The 17,478-nt window shown below is 38.0% G+C and overlaps 1 non-coding gene and 1 pseudogene across 1 annotated transcript; both read right to left on the minus strand.

Annotated features, from left to right (window-relative positions):
- Positions 1 to 3,626: 3,626 nt before the first annotated feature.
- LOC139081380 (small nucleolar RNA SNORA18) lies at positions 3,627 to 3,756 on the minus strand. The gene has a single exon (XR_011536454.1). It is a non-coding gene; the product is annotated as a small nucleolar RNA SNORA18 (small nucleolar RNA).
- A 2,187-nt stretch (positions 3,757 to 5,943) lies between these two features.
- LOC103544788 (olfactory receptor 4C16-like) lies at positions 5,944 to 6,872 on the minus strand (annotated as a pseudogene).
- Positions 6,873 to 17,478: the final 10,606 nt, after the last annotated feature.

Raw genomic sequence — 17,478 nt, forward strand, 5'->3', positions numbered from 1 at the left:
ATCTTCACTGTAATGTGTTAAACCTTTAAATCTTGTCCAAAAGTCATGTCATGACATAGAGAATCCTTCTGTGAATTCCAGGCAGATTGCCATCATTCTGCTTCCGCCTCCCCACCTTTAAAATGGGGAGAATAACGGCAACCTTCCTTTCGGATGTGAGGATTAAATGAGACAGTTGGTGCAAAGCGGTTAGCACAGGATCTGGCACAAAGTGAAGCCTTCAATAAATTATGATTACAGTAGTTTTGATTTCCCTCCAGTCGGAATATAATTTAGTTGAAGTTAGTGGCTATGTCACAGCTGTGTCTCAGGCTGCTGTCTGCCGCCCTGAGCTAAGCCATAAAAGTCCCTAGAATAACTTTTGAAAAGCCTGTTAGCCTCTTGAGGCTCCTACACTTCTTTTATTTTATTTTATTTTATTTTATTTTATTGCAGTAACAGTGGATTCTAACATCATATAGCTTTCAGATGTACGTTGTAATATATTTCGAATTCTGTGTAGATTACATCGTGTTCACCACCCGAAAACTAATTATAGTCCGTCACCTCACATGGGAGCCTCATCACCCCTTTTGCTCTCTCCCCTCCCCCCTCCCCCTATGGTAACCACCAATCCAGTCTCCGTTGCTCTGTGTGTGTTTGTGATTGTTTTTATCTTCTGCTCATGAGTGAGATCACACGGTGTTTGACTTTCTCCCTCTGATTTATTTCACTTCACATAATACCCTCAGGGTCCATCCAGGTTGTCACAAATGGCCGGGTCTCATCATTTCTTATGGCCGAGTAGTATTCCATTGTGTCTACATACCACATCTTCTTTATCCATTCCTCCCTTGATGGGCACCTAGGTTGCTTCCAAGTTTTGGCTGTTGTGAATAATGCCGCAGTGAACCTAGGGGTGCACGTGTCTTTCTGCATTGGTGTTTTCAAGTTCTTTGGATGAATAGCCAGCAGTGGGCTAGCTGGATCATATATGGTAGATGTATTCTTAGTTTTCTGAGGCTACTCCCTACTGCTTTCCATAGTGGCTGCACCAGTCTGCACTCCCACCAGCAGTGCAGGAGAGTTCCCTTCTCTCCACATCCTCTCTCCCACACTTGTCTCTTGTCTTGTTGATTAGAGCCATTCTGACCAGAGTAAGGTGACATCTCATTGTAGTTTTCATTTGCATTTCTCTGATCGCTAATGATGTTGAGCACCTCTCCATATGCCTGTTGGCCATCCCTATATCTTCTTTGGAGAAGTCACTGCTCAGATCTTTTGCCCGTTTTTTTAATTGGGTTGTTGATTTTTTGTTGTTGTTGAGGTGTATGAGTTCTTTCTGTATTTTGGTATTAATTAACCCCTTATCCGATATACGGTTTGCAAGTATCTTCTCCCAGTTGTTAGGTTGCGTTTTGGTTTTGTGGATGGTTTCCTTTGCCGTGCAGAAGATTTTTTTGACTTTGATGTAGTCCCATTTGTTCATTTTGTATTTTGTTTCCATTGCCCAGTCAGACGTGGTACTTGAGCATAGGCTGCTAAGACTGATGTCAAAGGGCTGACTGCCTATGTTTTCTTGTAGACGTTGCATGGTTTGGGGTCTGACGTTCAAGTAAAACCCGAGGGAGGAGGCTGCAGTTCCCCGAGAGCGAGCTTGGCGGGGACCCTGCGTCCCTGTCAGCGCACCTTGCGGCTCCGCGAAGGTCCAGAGCATGTGGGCGGGGCCCCAGGAGTTCTCCCAGGAGGGTGTCCCTGTCCCTGTCCGCAGCGCACCGCCCGAGGGGGGGGGCGGGGCAGCGGCCGGGGAGCGTCTGGGCGGCGGCGCGCGCGCGCGCGCGAGGAGAGGAGCCCGCGCGGCTGCTGGGCCACCGTCGGGGCGTGGGAGGCGTCGGCGAGCCGCGCCTGCCTGCGCAGAGCCGAGCCCGGCGGAGTCCGGCCGCGCTCTGCTGCTCTCTCCCGGGCCGGGCTCGCCGCGTCCGTGGACGCCGCTCCGTGTCCCCGCTGGGCGCGGCAGCCCGGGCCCTCCACAGCCACGGCCGCTAGCCTGAGGTGGCCCTCCTTCAGCTCCCGCTCTTCCTGCTCGCCGGACACGGACGACCAGGGCGCCTGCGAAGATGATGCCATCTGGGAGAGGTACGTGGGGGCGTGGGCCTGGGGGCTGGTGGGAGGCGAGCGTGTCCCTGAGGAATAGGCTTGTGCGCCGAGAGGTGCCCGTCAGGTCGCGGGACAGCTGTGTGGCGCGGGGAGCGAGGGGGTCTCTTCGTGCGCTTCACGCGTTCATGGAACGGGCGGTGTGTGCCTGGCACGGGGCCAGCCTGGGGGTGCGGTGCCCGGGAGTCGGGCGCTGAAGCGGCCCCCGTGGTCTTGGCATCTTGGAAGGACAGACGCGAAGTCGATAAGGACACTGGTCTCCATGCATTCTGAGGAGTGCAGGTCTCCCTCTTTTCGAGGCTACGTTCCGTTGGGGTTTTCCTGAAGCCTGTTGTGCCCCTGAAGCTCAGGCCGGTTCAGGGGAAGTGGCCTGTCGAGGGCCACATAATATTTGTGTGCAGAGCCAGTGCTTTCCAAAGCCCTGGACTGTGCGGAAGTCTACCCGTTAGGGGTGCAGTGGGGGCTGTCCGGGGAGCGTCGTGAGCACAGGTGTGTGTCCCACACTTGAAAGTCTGGCAAAGAAAGCGTGAGGCTGCGAGGGTGCTCCGTTCGTTCCCTCCTTCCACAGAAAGTCTGGAGAGTTGACTTTGGGACCAGTCCTTCCTTTCCTCTGGTCAGTGCGGGTTCAGTGGTCTGGACACTTGAGGAGCAAGACTGACAGGGTGTTTGACGTACTGGACCTCACAGCCTAGTTGGAAAGGATCATGTGGAATTTGACTTTCTCCCTCTGACATATTTCACTCAGCATAATACCCTCAAGGTCCATCCACGTTGTCACAATTGGCCGAATTTCATCATTTCTTATGGCTGATTAAAGTCAATAAATTTTTATTTAGGGAATTTTACATAATAATTCCTTCCACTGCCCATCAAGCTTACTTTAGTTCCACCAAAATTTGAGTCAAGATTCATCTACGCAACAGCCCTTTTACAAAGACCCTATGCTTTTTTTTTTAGATGAAGTATATCTGATATATAACGTTGTGTAAATTTAAGGTGCATATGTTAAGTTGGTACATATTATAATATGATTCCCTTAGAAAAGGAGGAATTTAAAAAATGCAGTGAGAACACTGTTATATCAGTCAATGGAAGTTTTACCATTCTGTAATGAATGTAGAGAACTCTTTAAGAATACTTGTAATAAGCATTTCTAAGAATGATAAAAAAGATAAAAATAAATAAACAAATAAATATAACCCATGTTTAATCCACAGTTGTCATGTTAGTCAGCCGACAATTTTTTAGTTGAGTTTATTTTATCTCCACTTGAATATGGATATACTGATGACACACTTCAAAAATGTCCCACCTAGAAACTTTGGGAATTAATTTCTTCAAGAAATTTACTTTAGGGTCTTCTAAATATGAATTAAGTTCAAATCATATTCACTCCTAAGCTTCCACACCAAAAAATAGTACAGATATTTACGATACTGTCAATACCTAAGATTAAAAAAAGTCAACTATTGGGTCTTTTATACTTTTAGGAACTCTGTATTGTAGTTCTTTCCCACAGATCTAACAAATAGTTCTGTGAGTAAAGCAAACCACATAGTTACTTGACAAGCCATTTCCAATAGTGTGAGTCTACAGAAAAAGCCCCATTGGATAGACCTCAATTCAAGATTTATATTTTGCCATTCTGTCTTAACGTCTCCCATAATGAAGTGCTCCCATGGTTCACACTTGTACTTAGCCCCAAAGTCCTGCAATTTCTCATGCATTTCATTTTATCCTAGAGCAAGAATGTACATTCTTGCTTAGACTTTCTTGCAGCTTTCCCCTGGTTAGCTGGTTGGAAGCAATAAGGGGTGTAGGAGGAAGCCCACGAGGAAAGCAAATACCATTGCATAACAATTTCTTCAAATAAGGTAATGGCATGGTGTCTAGGCTAAGGAAGACTGTTCTTTCCTCTCTTTCAAGGGAGAGGAAGCTACTTACAATAATAAAGAGGATGCAAGATAATTTGTGATTTCATGGTTTTCACCCTGCCCTGCACAATTATGTCTGTCTAGATCTCAGAGCCCCACTCTTTTCTTATCAGAATACTGACTTCAACAAAAAATTCCTAGTTAGGTTGCATGTTCAGTCATCTTTACAGTTCTGTCATCTTTATTATAAAATCCTGGACAAAAATTAGACCAGAATTTCTGTGGGCAGGAGAAGTGGCGACAGTGGGCATGGAAGCTCTGTGTTAAAAGTATGTCCACAAGATATATTAGATAGAGTGTATCTCGGGAGGCACCTAAATTGGATCCAATATACACCCCTTTTCATAATTACTTTGTCTTGAAATAGAAGACATCAAGTAAAACTATGCCAACTGGAAATGACTATTTTGCAAAGCTTACAAGAGCAGAATCAAACTCCAGCAGCTGTGACCAATAATAAATGCTTGAGATGAAGTAGCCTTGAAATTCATAGAATCTGAAAAAAGTGATGTATATATGTCACTAGAGTTTATTGTGGAATTCAGAGTTTTACATTCCCACACGGAGAAATAGATGCTCATTTTCTCAAGCTAAAGAAATTCTAAAGTTCCTGGTACAATAAAATTAATATAAAACTAGTAATCTTAATATAATTAAGTAATTTATAAATAGAGATAGAAGTTCCAAATAAACAAAAATACTCCTTGAATTTTCTTTATGGATAAAAATAAAAACAAGAATAGAAATTGAAATCAGAAGATTCTTACTGTTCATACAATTAGTCTGTGGTGCTGATGGATGGTGACAAATGGTGATATCCATCTCCATTGCATAAACATAGTTTTCATTCAAATATCTCAGTCTCATTCAAATTACTCTCTTTTCTGGATTATATTAAATCTAACTAAAATAATTCATATCAGTGATGTAACTCTTCTGCTCCAAAGCCTAAAAATCCTCCTCTGGTTACAATATTATTTCTTTAATCAATTCTTATTTTCAAGTTCCCTACTGTCAACTGCATATACTCTTCTAGGCCATATAAATATATCCATATTAATTTGGGCCATCTATGCCATAATCATAAGAACCTCATCTTATGAACAAATTATTATAATTGGGATGACTCAAGAGAAAACTTAAAACTTCCCCAAAATTAGAATGGATCATTTTAGAAGCAAAAAGTAATTTTTACAAACAGAATAATATTGAGTATAACCTAAATAATCAGAACCTTCCTAAGATAAAAAAGACTCCTTCAGAAGGGTGACTGTTCTTACAGTGTTCTGTCACTCTTCTAGAAGGATCTTAGTAAACATATGGTAACAATTCAAAGTATAACCACAGGACATAGAAGAGAGATTATCTACATTACGTGTCTTGTCCTTTACAACATGAAGTTTCTATAATTATTTGAATCTGGTGCTTTCTTTGAGTCAGGAAGAACAACCAAGTTGAAGGTTCATGATAGACATTATGATCCCACAGTATTTAATAAATGAACAGTTTGGAGGAACCCTTGCCAGGCTGTGGATATAAGCATATAGAAGTGTAAGAATAAATAGAGAACACAAAGAATCAATATGAGGAAAGGCCGAGATAATACTAGATCACAACACAGTGCTATTAGGCAGGCAAGAGAGGCAGAGTAAAGCATATGTCTTACATGACTGTTTCTAGCTGGGGCTGTCTCTATTTCTATATAAAATTGACTCAATGCTAATCAGTATATGTGTTCATATCGCCTATCTTCTTGAAGAAACTAATTCTTATGCCCCACGTTAGGATAATGTTAACTCTGCAATAAGAGGACAATATTCTCTATGGACTTTTTTGATCAATCCTAATGATAAAGAAAATTTGAAACTTCTATTCATCATTTGTTACCTGAGATCAACTTCGTGTTCCATATTTTCCTCAAGGCATTTTTCACTTCTACATTTCTCAGTGTATAAATCAGAGGATTGAACAAAGGTGTTCCAATTGTATAAAACACAGCTATCATCTTGTCCATGGAGAAGGTGGTTGCAGGCCGTGTGTATATAAATATGCAAGGACCGAAGAACAAGATGACCATGATAACGTGAGAAATGCAGGTTGAGAGGGCTTTTTTCCTCCCTTCAGCACTGTGGTTTCTCAGAGAATGCAAGGTGATAACACAGGAGAACATCACCATGACAAAACTCACTGTACAAATGGCCCCACTGTTAGACACCAAGAGTCGATTGACCACATAGGTGTCTGTACAGGCAAGTTTCAACAAAGGCTACAAGTCACAGAAATAGTGATCCATCACATTGGGACCACAGAAGGGTAAACTCAAGGCCAGAAAATATGAGCTGAAGAATGTACACAGGACCCCACCCAGGCTACAGTCACCAATCCACCACAGACTTGATGGCTCATGATGATCATGTGATGTAGGGGCTTACAGATGGCCACAAAGCGGTCAACAGCCATGATAATTAGGATGAAGATCTCCCGGAAGCCAAAGAAATGTGATGAAAAGACTTGGATCATGCACTCATTGAAAGAGATAGTGGTCTTCCTCAAAAGGGCATCCACAACCATTATAGGTCCTATGGATGTAGAGAGGAAGGTATCAGATAAAGATAAGTGGAAAAGGAAGAAGTACATTGGACTTCCAAGTACCCGGCTGGTCTTGATGGTAGCAATAATCAGAAAGTTACCCAGCGAAGTCCCCAAATAGATAAGTAAGAAAGTGACAAACACTATTTTCTTCCTAACAGGTTCCTGGGTTAACCCAAGCAGAATGAACTCAGTCGCATTATTATTCAGCTGCATGATTTCTTGAATGAGAAGAAGGAGTGTGAAATGGTTCATCTGTAAAATATAAGTGAATTAATTCAGGGTTGTATGTGTAACATATAGTGTGATATATGATGTTATGGAATATTTGAAGAAAAATAAATGTTCCTTATCATGGGCATTTTAGCTGTTGCTTCTTAGTAACTTACCTCAACACTTTGTTCCACAGTTTGTAATGTGGCTCCATTTTATTATTAAATTAATTATTTTTCCATATTTAATAAATTGACATCCATGTTTGGATGGTGTATCTCTTGGGATTTTGGATATATCTGACTACTTTTGGAAGCTCATAATACAAATGGAAAATTATACCCCAGCCCCAACCCATGAAGAGTATCTTCTTTACACATATATTTATCATTGCATATTTGTTACACATAATTCTAGAAATGTCTATTTTTTAATATATATTATGCATCCCTTCACTGAATGCTAATTTCCAGATATTAGAGCTTGAAAAGAGAAACAGGAAGTACTTATATCCTCTAAATAATATGATGTTACCTTGTGGTGCTCTTATGATATTTAGTCTTTGATATATACTAATGTAGAGAAGTGAATATTCTTTAATAGTTGGCAATATCTCAAATATCCTTATTTCTATTTTTTCCTTTTTCCCATTTCTGAAAGACATCCCTTAGAGGACCCAAAGTCCCTAAGGTTGCATAAAAATGAAAGAGGGGTGTTATAACTCAACAGTTCTTGTTTTCATAATTCAGGTGTTTAACTTAAACATTTTACATCTGAAGTGATTTTGGGAGGACACCACGCACGCAGTTCATGTAGGATCAGATGGTGGTTGTAATCTCCGGTAGAGTTTGTATTATCCAAGCACCTGAAAACTCCTTTGTTCTTGTAACAAACTAGAGATTCAGAGGAGGGGAGGAGATATAATTTTAGACAACAAGAGTAGTGGACAGTCAGTAACACTTCATTCAATTTATTTCTGTCCTGGCTGAGTCACTGATGATTTAACTTTGAAATTTAATTTATTTCAATGAATATTTCTCTTTTTTCAAACTTAGAAAGGAATACTATCACTGCCTTCACTTCTAAGAAGAAAACTTTTTATCTACATCATTCTTTTCAAGATAATTTTGAAAGGGACTATATGCAAGTAAAAAGTTTGGAAGGTTTACGTATCTCATTGTGTTCCACTTCAATCCTTCAATACACTGTCTTGAAAGTTGTAAGTGGCCAAAGCACAGACTATGATAGAGTAAACAGATGCAAATTTCCCTTATACATCTTTTCCTCTCGCTTGGTAAGCTTTCTTCTCCTGAGCCCACTTGAAATATACCTTATGTTCCTCCAAATCAAAAACTACTCTCAGGAAAGTGTCTGATGAAGTAATTTATATTAGGATACAAAGATTTTTAAAAAACTCTCTTTGCACAATGAAACTTTTGACAAAGATCTTCAACTATGAGGAAACTGATCCTTAGTATCTTAATCAAAACCATAAGCTCATTCTTTCCTTCTTAATTTGAAAGAGTGACCCATCATGAAATATTTGTACTTGGAATTAAGTCCCATAATTGTGGCCACTTCTTTGAGTGTATGACTTTTGATTTGTGCTATCAACCCAATTAGAATGTTCATTTCTAGAACAAGTTTATTTTATTTTATTGTTTTGCTAAGTAATATTTGCCCTGAGCTAACATCTGTTGCCAATGTTACAGGTATCTTTTTTTTGTTTGAGGAAAATTGACATTGAGCTAACATGTGTGCCAGTGTTCCTCTATTTTTGTATATGCAATGCTTCCACAGCATGGCTTATGAGTCGAATAGGTCATCCAGGATCCAAACCCACAAACCTGGGCTACTGAAGTGGAGTACATGGAACTTTAACCACTTGGTCATGGGGCTGGCCGTAGGAACAAGTTTATTTATACATCTGGACATATATTGTTTAAGATAACTTAAGAATTATAAATACATATATTTTCATTAACTTATTAATAATTATGAGTTCTCATAAATATTTAGTCAGCAGTTCAATCAATAGTCTCCTTCCTTCTTAGAATGTTGCTTCATTTCTAACTACTTCAACTGTCCCAAAACTCCAGGACCCAACTGCTAAGAAACATCTGGTGGCCTTCAGTGACTGCTTTATGATAAAATAAATTCTCTCTCCTGTTCCCTAAGGGCTTCTCTGATAGCTTTTCTTATAATATTACATAATATTAGTTAAATTCACTTGTATGTGCTCTCTCTTTAGCTTCCTTTTTGGAATAAAAATCTTTGAAAATTATGTATTCTCAGATTTTATTCTCCACAGTTCAAAACTCAATGTCTTGTACAATGTAGGTGCTGAGTAAATGTTTTTAAATTGAACCTTCTCAATTACTTCTTAATATATTTATCTGATTGGTTTAGTGCTATTCTGATTACAAAATGCATTCACATCATTAATCTTCTGTGGCCTTCTATTATGCATGGTAGGCAGACAAACATACTCCCAATTTATAAATTCAGAAAAAAATACTGAGATGAATTTTAAATAACTTAGTAAATCATCTCCACAATCTGGAGTAGAAGATGGTGTAGTCTGAACAGCACCACATGGCCATGCAAGATTTGAGACCCTGACACCCATAAAAATGATCATCTTAGCATTTAACCATTTTTTATCATGAATCCTTGGCCCTTAAAGAATATGAGAGCCTTGACATTTTTCATATCCTCCTGATATTGGTTATGTTTTTGTTCATGTCTATGTGGATGATCATATGTAGATTTTTTCCAGAGGTGTGTTAACACCTTTCATCAGGTTCTCAAAGGAATCTGACACAAAAAATGGGTAACAATGATCTGAAGACAACACTAATAAAATAGCACAACTTAATAACTATTGTACTTACCTGAAACAAGTTTAGCCAAACTTAGCATGGCTAAATTTGTCAAAACAATAATAAACAATGTGTTGGATGGGGAGGTAACAGAAAAGAGCCGAAAGAAAAGCAGAGAGATAAAGGTGGAAAATAGATGAGAGTGGAATAGAGTGTTAGGTGGATCTTTCTAACCTATCCTATCTGTTTTATTGCAGAGGCCACAGTAAGAATCTTTACTCTCCTTAACAACTGTCTCTTAAACTACTCACCCCTCCCTGATTTGGCTACACTAGAATTCTATCTTTGGGAGAATCTCATTTTATGTATACACAAAATTTACCATTTTCTGTGGGAAGGTTAACAGGTTGACCCAAGATTCTTTATCCCTCAAAAGCCCAAATTAAAGAATGAGAAAAAGCTCCCCTCCCCCACATATGGGACATTACCTTTCTTCTTCTTTACATAGTTTTTAGCCTGCACATTGTCATTTCTGAATTTTCCATGAGTAGTGGTTATTCAGTTTTTCAAACTAAATCTGAGATGCATGTAAACTGCAAATTCTATTCTTATGATATCATTTTAGAAATATGCAGAGATTAGTAATTCTATACTGTAACAAACAACATTATATTTAAAGCTGTCACTTGGAGATGACATTCTGCAGAAGCTATGTGAAGGTCACTACCTCTATTAACCTTTTCTCTAAGCTCTAATCAGGCGTAATCTTTTCTAACTTTTAATGCCCATAGTGAGGACTTATCTTGCTCAGCTACCTTACATGAAAAGCATTTGTGAACTTTTTTACCCGGCCATCTCAAGAATCTGTGGTAAACCTTAGGGCATGGAATTCCTCCTTGTATCCACGCACAACAATGATGGCTTTTCACATACTTTGTGCTCATAACATATTTGTTGAGTTCAAAAGACCTTTTTATTCTAAAGCTTATATTTGATTCTATTTATTTACTATATTAAGAGTAAACTTTTTAAAAACATTATTCTTTTATCTGTTCCTTTATTCTTTTATCTGTTCCTTTATCAGAGGAAGTAGGAGCAATATAGACACACATAAAATATATTTAAAAACTAATTTGCATTATTCTGTAATGATGTCTTTCTGGGTACAAAGATGTAAATAACCTGTCACTTACCTGTTAGAACACTCTATAGTAGTGTCAAGTCTTTCCTTCCCTTTTTGAAGGCAGCCATCCCACGGAATACTGGGAGAAAAATTCCCCGTCTTAATTCCTGAGGGAATATTTTGACGTGATGATGTAAAATATAAGCATCCTAGAGAGTAGTATGCGCTAAAGTTTCCTTTTCTTTGCTAATCAGAAGCATCCCACATGCTGTAATAAATTTAACTTTTAATTTGTCTATGTAGCCCACAAAAGAGAAAGTGAACCCTCCTCACACTCGGTATCCAAATACAAACAAGGGTTTAGAGGTTTTATGTGTGTTAGGCTGACCAAAGATATCAGGGGAAGAAGAGCAAAACATAAATGGATGGCAGAGAGGGTGATAGAGAAGAGGAAGAAGGAAAAACAGAGTCTGTGGTGGAAGAGGAAGTAGATCAGCAAGAAACTACTCTGCTCCCACCTAGTTCCCTAAATTTCCCCTCTGTGCATTAGGAGAGACACTTTCCTAGCTCTCGTAATTTATTTGCAAGTACAATCCAGGGAAGGCAGTATGGTGTCCCGCAATGAGAAGTTCTATTCTGTGTGCTATAGCCATTCTTCATGAAGGAACCACAAATTTATACTGAGAATTAACATGCATACTGAGCATTGAATAGATATCTCATATTTTTTTGAATTCATTTCTATTTATTTTGCTAATTAATGTTAGTAAACAGACACTTATTTTGGAATACATTTTATTGAAACAATGTTACTTCACCAAATATTTATTGAATACATTTTGTATATTAGACTCTATTTATCACCCTACATAAGTTATATCATTTCATTTACATAACTATTCAATGAGGTAGGTGTTAACAATGACATTTCATATAAAAAAATAAAACTCACAGAAATTAAGCAGCTTGCCCAATTGCATATTTAATAAGTTCAATGGGGAGATCTAATCACTCTCTTTTTCCATGGTTTGTCTTCTTTCCACACATTTTCGTGACACTAGCCCAAATTAGTAGTACTAGACAGTGATGATGAGGAAAAAAATTTCTAATGGCTAGCAGTGGTATCTCAGGTTGGGGAGTTTAGAATAATAGGGCAATGATGACAGGGTCAGGTCGAAATAGGATATACAAGGGAACATGTTGAGTAGACAGTTGGCTTTTTTTAAAATTGTGAATCTCAAGTTAGGGCTGTAGAACTAGATTGGGAAATCTTTACTGGTAAGTGATAGCTTAAATCATGAGATTGGGTGAGGTCACCCAAAGTAAATGGGTAGTTTGGAGAAATGAGCAAACGACAAAATGTAGAGTTTCACGAACATTTAAAAGAATTTTTGAAGACTCTTAAGAAGCATGCTTAAAGGATCATGAGTAAAATCATGAAAGCACAGTGATTTGAAATCCAAAGGATTAGTCTCTCAGGAAGAAGCGAGCGAATCTTCTGCATAAGAAGGCCACATGAGTACTAGTGTGTAAAACTCAGATAGATGAACGTCCTGATTGAAATGATCAATCATTGAGAAATTAAAAATAGGAAAATGTTGCATAAAGACCAGAAACCAGGAAAAAATCCTATTTTATTCTTCAAACTCTTATTGAGTTCTGGAAATTGTAGATAGTCATCGAGGGTAGGGTTCGTGACTATCTTGTTCTACAGCATATCTACAATAGTAAATATTTATAAACAACAGTTCACATTGTGCTTCAAATTATCAATTGTTTACTAGGTGAATGAATGATTAAAACAATTCAAGCCTAATTGAAAATAATTTGAGTAACATTTTTTAATTACCTTTTCTGAAAAATTACCTGAGTAATGGTTAAAAAAATAGGTTAAGATTCTCTCTGAACTACACTAAAACCACTAATTTAGGGCAGAGTTAGATGTGAGGTCAGGTCTTGGGATACAACAAATGCTCCTTTAGGAATCGCTTTCATTTATGTGCCTCAACAGCATTTAGAATCAACAGCCCTGGGAGACATCAGCTGGGACACTGAAAATGTCAGGTTGTTCTTATAATAGAGTATGATATTTCTCATGCTGTTGTGTGGAATATAGCCCCCAAAGAATGATGTATTCAACCTTTGGTGTATATTTGTTTTGCTATAAAAATGTCTAAATACTTCTGTAGATTTATCCTGCCTTCATCATAAGGATGCTAAAGATGAGTTATAAAAAACTATCTTATAGGCCCTGAATTGATTGTTTTTGCTGGACACAAGTCCATTTTCCTTCTTGGAGTAATTGAAACTTGATTTTCTTCTGAGAAACCACAATTTCTGCCTTTTCATTACATAAGGTATGAGCAGTGCTATCTCCCAAAGATGGGTATCATTCCTGTGTGGTCAATCAGAAAGCATTTCCCCAGGTTGTAATGATTGGGTCATGCATCTATTAGCAAATAAGATGCAATCTCAGTACTTTTGTTGAACTATTGAGAAAAGTCTTTTTTTTCCCTAATAGAGTTTCTGAGAGTACAGATGTGGAACTCCTCATAATCTTACCATGAGTGGAGAAAGCCTGATTGAAAATGGAACCAACACAAAATGAAACAGAGGCAACATACAAGCAGAAGAAAGCGATTCTTATAATAGAATTCCAGCTGTAGAATTCACCCATTTCCAAACTTTTTTACTGTCTTTTATTTGATTCATTTTATATTACTGCCTTTTACATTTATTTAAGTAATATAATGAATATCTGTAAGCTTACTACTATCCCAAGACGGTATCTACCTACCATTACCAATAATTAAATCAATTTTTAACCTTTTCCATATCCTGCCCCCTGCCCCACCCTAAAGATAGCCAATATCCTGATTTTTTAATTGTACAATTATCTTGCTTCCTAAAAGCAGAATATCTTTATCACGTACATAGTTTTTTAGTTTTTTCCTGGTTCTCAACTTAGCATACTATCTGCAGACTTCTAAAAGTTGTTTTATTTTTTCATCCACATTAAGGCTACTAACTTTTATATCAGTTGTTGAATATAGTTGTAGATTCATTTTCATTTCTATACGTACTCTATTGTGTGATAATTTCAAAATTTTTTCATCCATTATCCTCTCAATTAGTATTTCATTACTATGAATAGTAATTACGAACATTTTTAAACATGTCCTCTAGAAATGTAATTAATATGTTGCAGGATGTGGCAATATTCAACTTTACAAGATAATGTAATATATTTCCACAAGGAGTCCAGGAATTGCAGTCTAAACCAAAAAAGGAGAGGACTGGAATATTTACAAACAGATCAAAAAACTATACATGATGAGTGAAGGATTAAGTAGATGAATGTTCTGTACTGTTGTTACTGTTTTAATTAAGAACATGAATAAATTCATAATACACAAAACAACCTGGGTTTATATTTTTTTTAACAAAAATTAAAGATGTCAATTCTCAGCCACTTTACCTGTGTCACACTAGGAATAAAAATTTTGTACGCTAAAATAGACTCACGTCCTGTGAAAGGAAGAGAGTTTCTTTGAGGCAGGAAGATGTCCCTTTATTTATCAATTATCATTGACATGTGTGATCTAGGAAGTTAGACATGAGGTTTATGATTATGCTTATATTAATGAGACACATATTTATAAAAAGATTTCCATGTACTCCTACATAGCTACATTAATTGAAGATAACTTGCAGAGGTCAAGAGTGGCATGGCACTGAAGGAGTTAAGAGTATTGCGTGACATTATAAAATTCTTTGTTCCCTAGAATATAGCCTGGGCTCAAAAATCTAGCCAAGTAGAATAAGATCTTCTGTTTGAAAAATGATAATGACATGTGTCATGTTTGTTCTCTTATTGATTTGTTAAAGAGCTCCAAAAATAGATGAACTTTCAGAACCTTGTGTCCCAAGTGGACCCAGTTCCTTCTAATGGCAGACTCTGTCTGCAGATAATTTAGCCCATAAGAAATCTCTTAAAAGCAAAGAATGTAAGAAGACGGCCTAATTAAAGATAGATTTATCTTCATCTTATTTCATAATTTAAAAGCCCAATATGAAGAGGTGGGGGGAAGATGAATGCGTGAGGCACAGAAGATTTTTAGGGCAGTGAAACTCTGCATGATGCTATAAGGATGGATACCTGGCATTATACATTTGTTCAAACACATAGAACGTACTCCAAGAGAGAGCCCTAAAGTAAACTAGGGAGTTTGGGTGCTTATGGTGTGTCAATGTAAGTTCATCAGTTGTAACAAATGTATCACACTGGTCAGGGATGTTGATAATAGGGGAGGTTATGCAAGTGTTAGGGCGGGGGTATATGGGAAATCTCTGTATCTTCCTCTCAATTTGGCTGCGAACTGAAAACTGCTCCGAAAAATAAAAAGTGGTTAATAAAAAAATCCAATATGATTTATTAGCTAGTGTATAGACTTTTATAGACATAGGCCAAGTTTTCTCCAAAGTGTAATTTTTGGAGCTCATAAGCTATATTGAGGCAATGACAAGGAAGCAGTCTTCAGATTAGCCTTACTTATGGAGATTCCTTGGAATCACAGTACTTGCCTTTCTCTCATGAAGGAGGGAAGGACAACGTGCATTCCTTGAGGTACATGCCAATTGTGGTCAATATCTCCTGCCGCCGTGGACTCTTGGTCTCCAGGGCTGATGCAATGCTTTAATTACTCAGAGTGCTTGGTGCCAAAATCACTTCCACACTAATAGGCACTGTCATTTATCAACTCCCCAGTGATAACTTCTTTTAGCAACAGTTTCTTCTCAAGAGGCTTCAGAGCTGAATCCTACTACTGAGCTACTGAAAATGGCTTTTACTAGCAGGTCCCAATGTCCACAACATAATAAAAGATCCTCTGAAGATATTACAACAGCCACCTTGAAAGGTGTCTCTGTCTCCAGTGCCCTGCCCAGTCAAGAATTGTGACAGGCCTCTTTCCTTTATCTCCAATCCACAAGTTCATGACAACTCTCTGTCTTTACACGGAATCTCTTCCTGAGATCATTCTTCTCCGTCTTCTCATCATTCAGAACATGGGCACAGCAGCACTTTCACATTCAAGACTTGTGTGTCTCTTAGAACTAAATTTCCATTGTTTACATACATGGTACCTAAGTGTACCTTTTTTACTGTGTAGATCGTTTCTCAAATTTGCGTATCTTGCAGAAGACTTGTAAATAAGGATGCTCTGAAGTTCAGCTTCAGCCTTGGTATTCAGCCCAAATCATCCATCAGCTTAGACTTCAGAATTTGAAACACTGAACAGCTAACTGCCTACATCAGTGTCATTGCTGACATCTCTGCCCTTTAGAGATACGACTGATGGGTTACCACCATGTCCAACCTGCAGGATGGTACTATTACAAACTAGTCCTCATATGCAGATTCATTGTCAATATGTGAATATTTACTCTCAAATGTTGGTGAACATTCTATATATGGCTTGGAGACAATATCTCCTTATTTGTTTTATTTTTCATTTTGATTTTCTTTCGGATATGAAACATTAAGCAGAGTGACATTCTTACAATATTAATAATTATAATGTACACTTTTCCAAAATGTGAACATAGACATGACAACCATAACTGCAACAAACAGTAAATCACTTCAGCAACAAGGAAATAGGATCACAAAGAAAAATAAAATTGCACAAATTTTTTCTTCATTTTTCTTAATCTAACATCTCACTGATAAAGAATGGAATCCTATTTTTTTCTTCTTGCTTCAAATTAATAAAATTATCTGATAAGGCTCGAACAGTTCTGAAATATTTAAATTGTGATATTTAATTCTGTAGTATTTAAATTGATTAAAATATGAAATTTATCTTTTGAAAATATTTTTACTTTTTATTTGGTTTAGACATTTGTAGAGAATGATGACTATTGGAAAGGGTCTTGGAAATTCCTCCATTGAGATGTTGAAGAAATTTTCCAGGATAGGGCAGAAAAAAGAGGAAGAGGAGAAATAAAAGTTAACAAACAGGACACTGAGTCAAGTTAAAAATGCACAGTCTTTGGAGGGAAGGAAAATAAACTCTTCTTGAAACTCCATGGGCATGGTGCATGCTGTAGGTACCATTTATGGTACCCACAAAGATTTCCAAAATGATCTCTTGAGTATGCACCTCAGAAGGGCATACTACAACAGAAACTATCCTATGGCTCTAAGCTACTGGAATAAGACTGAGAACTATCAATTGCCAAGATTTCTCTCCTTGCTGTGTGGCATCATAGAAGGATGCTAGCACACCTGAGTATGTAGGGAGGTCTCTGTGATATCAGTGGTCTTTAGTAAAATTAACTCATCATGGTGATATCTGGTATCATCTCTGTGGGGGCACATAGTGTGGGGACCTAAGCCGGTGAGAACATGGCATCAGAACTCCCCACATTAGCTCCTAAGAATCCATAATGAAATGTGCTCTCAGATCGGAGTGCACTTTGGTGGAATTTATACTCATCATTTGTTTGCTTTTGGTCATCTTTGGTATTGGTGTTAACAAATTCTAACCTCAGGGCACATAGGTTCTTTGAATGGAAAAAAAAAATTACATTCAAACCTCAAATGGCCATTTCTGCTCCCATCCAAGTTGTCAAAATGAACCAGCTGCCTGGGTGTAAGCTT

Source organism: Equus przewalskii, unplaced genomic scaffold (genome assembly GCF_037783145.1).
Source record: "Equus przewalskii isolate Varuska unplaced genomic scaffold, EquPr2 contig_R1872, whole genome shotgun sequence".
In the NCBI taxonomy this organism is placed as follows: domain Eukaryota; kingdom Metazoa; phylum Chordata; class Mammalia; order Perissodactyla; family Equidae; genus Equus; species Equus przewalskii.